Source organism: Oncorhynchus tshawytscha, linkage group LG28, assembly GCF_018296145.1.
Source record: "Oncorhynchus tshawytscha isolate Ot180627B linkage group LG28, Otsh_v2.0, whole genome shotgun sequence".
Lineage (NCBI taxonomy): Eukaryota > Metazoa > Chordata > Actinopteri > Salmoniformes > Salmonidae > Oncorhynchus > Oncorhynchus tshawytscha.
The window spans coordinates 34,960,535-34,966,534 of NC_056456.1; positions in this window are offsets into that span (position 1 = coordinate 34,960,535).

A 6,000-nucleotide genomic window follows, 5' to 3' on the forward strand; every position below is an offset into this window, starting at 1 on the left:
GTCATTATGGGCAAACAGTTCTATTTTTGTTTCATCAGACCAGAGGACATTTCTCCATAAAGTATGATCTTTGTCCCCATGTGCAGTTGCAAACCGTAGTCTGGCTTTTTTATGGCTGTTTTTGAGCAGTGGATTCTTCCTTGTTGAGCGGCCTTTCAGGTTATGTCGATATAGGACTCGTTTTACTGTGGATATAGATACTTTTGTACCTTTTTCCTCCAGCATCTTCACAAGGTCCTTTACTGTTGTTCTGGGATTGATTTGCACTTTTCGCACCAAAGTACGTTCATCTCTAGGAGACAGAACGCGTCTCCTTCCTGACGGCTGCGTGGTACCATGGGGTTTATGCTTGCGTACTATTGTTTGTACAGATGAACGTGGTATCTTCAGGTGTTTGGAAATTGCTCCCAAGGATGAACCAGACTTGTGGAGGTCTACAATTTTTTTCTGAGGTCTTGGCTGATTTCTTTTGATTTTCCCATGATGTCAAGCAAAGATGCACTGAGTTTGAAGGTAGGCCTTGAAATACATCCACAGGTACACCTCCAATTGACTTAAATGATGTCAATTAGCCTATCAGAAGTTTCTAAAGCCATGACATCATTTTCTGGAATTTTCCAAGCTGTTTAAAGGCACAGTCAACTTAGTGTATCTAAACTTCTTACCCACTGGAATTGTGATACAGTGAATTATAAGTGAAATAATCTGTCTGTAAACCATTGTTGGACAAATTAATTGTGTCAAAGTAGGTGTCCTAACCTAACCAACTTGCCAAAACTATAGTTTGTTAACAAGAAATTTGTGGAGTGGTTGAAAAACAAGTTAAGGACTCCAACCTAAGTGAATGTAAACTTCCGACTTCAACTGTATGTATGGGATTAGCAATAAAATCATTTTGTAACATGACACATCAACCTGAAATGTCTTATTTCTCCAGTGAGTGCTACTCATTGATGATAGTAGTAGTAGTAGTAGTTGTAGTAACAGCAGTAGCAGTAGTAGTAACAGCAGTAGTAGTAGTAGTAGTAGTAACAGCAGTAGTAGTAGTAGTAACAGCAGTAGTAATAGTAGCAGTAGTAACAGCAGTAGTAGTAACAGTAGTAGTAACAGTAGTAGTAGTAGTAGTAGTAGCAGTAGTAGTAGTAGTAGTAGTAGTAGTAGCAGTAGTAGTAGTAGTAGTAGTAGGAGTAGTAGTAGTAACAGCAGTAGTAATAGCTGTAGTAGCAGTAGTGGCAGTAGTAACAGCATTAGTAGTAGTAGTAACAGCAGTAGCAGTAGTAGTAGCAGTAGTAGTAGTAGTGCATCTGGATAAGGTGAGTCCGCCCCCTTAAAACGCTAAATGCATTTAGAAGTTACAAAAGCTCCAATCCATTACTAGTGTTATAATAATCACAAAAGCATTCAAAGTAATCCACCTTGAGCTTACAAATTGAGAATCAATGCCCTGTCAACCATAATAGATCACATGAATTATAACCTGACCAGTAGGACTTATTCTCTATCCTAGTGGGCGTATGTGAGGCTTGGCTGTATGGATAGAACGAGTATGTGAGGCTTGGCTGTATGGAGAGAAGGAGTGTGTGAAGCTTGGCTGTATGGAGAGAAGGAGTGTGAGGCTTGGTTGTATGGAGAGAAGGAGTGTGTGAAGCTTGGCTGTAATGGAGAGAAGGAGTGTGAAGCTTGGCTGTATGGAGAGAAGGAGTGTGAGGCTTGGCTGTATGGAGAGAAGGAGTGTGAGGCTTGGCTGTAATGGAGAGAAGGAGTGTGTGAAGCTTGGCTGTAATGGATAGGAGTATGTGAAGCTTGGCTGTGTGGAGAGTGTGTGTGTGTGTGTGTGTGTGTGTGTGTGTGTGTGTGTGTGTGTGTGTGTGTGTGTGTGTGTGTGTGTGTGTGTGTGTGAAAACTGAAAATAAAAAATAAAATTGTTTGAAAATATAAAACTATACAGAAACTATTCTCTTTGACTGCAAAACAAATTAAAATTAAAATCATCATTGTTTTGTTTGAGATTTTTTCTCCTAAATTTCTAAAATCAAATTGGTTTTCAAGTAAAAAAAAAAAAAAAAATGAGGTTTTCGAGCTTTTGAATCTGGTGGGTAAATATTGCCAGTAGATGGCAATGTTTCATATAGGTCTGTCTAGCTTGTGCATCACTATCACTAGCTAACAGGGAAGAAATCCGAGGGCCAGCACAGAGTGTGACTCGAACAGCTTGTGAAGTTGCTGGAGCCGTTCGTGATCCACACTCTGACCAACTTCAAACTGACTGCCAGTCGCGGTCTGATGTGGTGTTGTGCCTTCTCAATCTTGAGGCACACTTGCGGTCAACTACTGCTGCAAAACATTTGGCGCAGGTCCTCCTGAAGTCACTGTGTAAGTAAGCGCTTCTCATGCATACTGAATCCTCTGGCAGCCAACCCCTACAGCAGCTTGCCTGATGGACCCAGGTCTGCTTCTGTCACTTCGCTCAACAGAGATGGAGCCACTGATGAGGGAAGTAGAGTCTCTTGTACAGTGGGGCAAAAAAGTATTTAGTCGGCCACCAATTGTGCAAGTTCTCCCACTTATGGAGGAATGGGCCAAACTACCAGCATTCCTCCTGCATGGAGGAATGGGCCAAAATACCAGCATTCCTCCTGCATGGAGGAATGGGCCAAAATACCAGCAACAGTGTGTGAAAAGACTTAGAGAAAACGTTTGACCTCTGTCATTGCCAACAAAGGGTATATAACAAAGTATTGAGATAAACTTTTGTTATTGACCAAATACTTATTTTCCACCATAATTTGCAAATATATTAATTAAAAATCCTACAATGTGATTTTCTGGAATTGTTTTTCTCATTTTGTCTGTCATAGTTGAAGTGTACCTATGATGAAAGTTACAGGCCTCTCTCATCTTTTTAAGTGGGAGAACTTACACAATTGGTGGCTGACTAAATACTTTTTTTGCCCCGCTGTACCTCAGCAAATCACAGCGTTCAGCAGTAACACCCCAGGAAGATGCCAGCAGGATGAATTCAACAAACATCTCGACCACAGTGCTTCAGACATAGGAAGGAAGGTCAACCTGACATTAAGTTCCATATTTACCGAGTCCTCTCTCCAGGTCTGTCAGGCAAGGATGGCTGGGTAGCCTAGTGGTTAGAGCGTTGGACTAGTAACTGAAAGGTTGCAAGTTCGAATCCCCGAGCTGACAAGGTACAAATCTGTCGTTCTGCCCCTGAACAGGCAGTTAACCCACTGTTCCTAGGCTGTCATTGAAAATAAGAATATGTTCTTAACTGACTTGCCTAGTAAAATAAAATAAAAAATCTAAAGCTGCACCCTGTGGTACGGATCTGGTTTCTGCCTCTGCCTTGCAAGCGTATAAGAGAATATTATGTCTGTAGACAACTGCCATCAGGCTTGAGAAACTGAACAATCACCTCCTTGGAATGTTGTTTGGCTGAACAGAAACACACACACATCACACTGACTCCAAGCCTACATCCACATCACACCAAAAATAATAATAATAATGTGCAAATATTGTACAATCCAGGTGTGCAAAGCTCTTAGAGACTTACCCAGAAAGACTTGCAGGTGTAATCGCTCTTAGAGACTTACCCAGAAAGACTCACAGCTGTAATTGCTCTTAGAGACTTACCCAGAAAGCTGTAATCACTGCCAAAGATGATTCTAACATGTTTCTCAGGGGTGTGAATACTTATGTCAATTATATATTTCTGTATTTCATTTTCAATACAATTGCAAACATTTCTAAAAACACATTTTCACTTTGTCATTATGGGGTGTTTAAAAAAATTAAAAAAATAAATTCAGGCTGTAACACAACAAAATGTGGAATAAGTCCATGAATATTTTTCTGTATAAAAAGGCACTGTATAGAATGATTCATTTATATTCATACAGTATATGGTCTATGTGACACATCTCTGAGACACTATCATCAAATCACTTCTGCTACTGTCTAGTAAACACAGCTGTGCACTATACAGTATACCTGAGACCCAAATGGCACTCTGTTCCCAGAGAGCCCTATGGGTGCCAGTTGACTCCCACATCCTCCCCGTCCTGTTTCACGGAGCTCTGATTAAATATGTCCATCTGGGCTCCAGTCTGGGGGAGCAACATCTGTGACACATTCCTGTCTGCCCAAAGCTCAACTGGGCTTCCTATGCCTAGTGCATCAATTACTGTGGGAACAATACAGGAACTATGCAGACAAATGGCCATTTTACTTTCTGCCCTTAAAATGCTTTGCCTCATAAATTAGCACCCTTGTGGAATGAGATACAGCCGGATGAGGATTCTGTGACTTGGTTTGCTCACGACCATTTTACTTTGTGTGGTTAAAGGTGCCACACATAGACGTTATCTGAATTACACCCCCTATATGTGGAAGCTAGGTGAATTGCAACAGCACTAGGCTGCATTCAAAACAAATGTCCTCCCTCCCCCGCATCCCAAGATGTTGTGTGGGAAAATTGCTTTTTTTCACTCGATCTGTCCAACTTATCACCTTATCGCCTCTAAAATGTAAATAAAACACTATAAAGAGTTTATATAATGTGTCATTACATACCTATTTGAAGGTTTTGTCTAATTTGAATCGGGTTTTTAGGGCGGTGCTAAAGTGATCTTAGATGTAAACAGCGGCTTTGAGAATGATGATCACATGCAAGGATGACGCAAAAAATGACTAGGTTTCCCCCCTTACCCCCGTCACTGTCTATTACTTGTTTTTAAAGGATGAGAGAAGTGCTACACCTGGTGGAGAGAGAGTGTAAGACAGAAATAGTTGCTTTATGCGTGCTGTACGTTACGACATGACACGTCAAGATGTAACGGAGGGTCAGTTTTTTCAACTTTTCTCCAATACTATAGAGCCATTACCATGTCGATCAACGCTTGAATAGAAACCTAGTTCACACCCTCGATTTTGACGTCAACACGGTCGCTACAGTCCCATTAGTTTTCTTTGTAGCCTCGTAAGAATGTTGCGGTTGCGCACATTTGTACGGAATGGGGTGAGTTTACGTTAGTGGTTAGAGTGATGGACTAGTAACTGAAATGTTGTAAGATCAAATCCCCCGAGCTGACAAGGTAAAAATCTGTCATTCGGCCCCTGAACAAGGCAGTTAACCCACCGTTCCTAGGCCGTCACTGTAAATAATAATTTGTTCTTAACTGACTTGCCTAGTTAAATAAAGGTAAAATATATTAAAAAATAAACATTTGCAGCTTGACCCGATTTCCACTAGATCACAAAGTCAAAACAGCTGCCGGCCTGGCGGAACAAATCAGTAGGCAAATGTCACAGCCAATCAACACTGCCGGATAAGAAATACTATCATTCCAAAATTACTGAATATATTTTCAGAAATTACAATGCAAAAATCCAATGTGTTCTGTAGGTTTGGCTGGTTTCTCAGCTAGCATGACAGTCTAAGGCAGGAATCATCAACTAGATTCAGTCGCGGGCCGATTTTCTTCTTGAGCAGATGGTCAGGGGGCTGGAACATAATTACAAATAGTTTGTAGACTGCAAATTGACCTCAAGAAGCCCAAACCGATATATTGTTTGACGAAACCATAATAATTTTAAACCTGGCTCACATTTGGACATAAAATCCTGTAAAAACACCAGGAAATCAGCTAAACGTGATTTTAATTGAAGAAATCGGTTCCCAAGTATTCCCATCCATAATGGAGAGACATGTGATTGTTTACAAATGTGAGCCAGGTTTAAAATTATTATGGTTTCGTCAAATAATATATCGGTTTGGGCTTCTTGAGGTCAATTTGCAGTCTACAAACTATTTGTAATTATGTTCCAATTATGTTCCAGCCCCCTGACCATCTGCTCAAATAAAATAACACATTTTTTGAGGGCTCAGAAAACTTGGGGGGCCAAATAAAACCACCCACAAGCCGCCAGTTGGGGAACCCTGGTCTATGGTTTGGCTAGTCTCTCAGCTAGCATGACAGTCTGTTT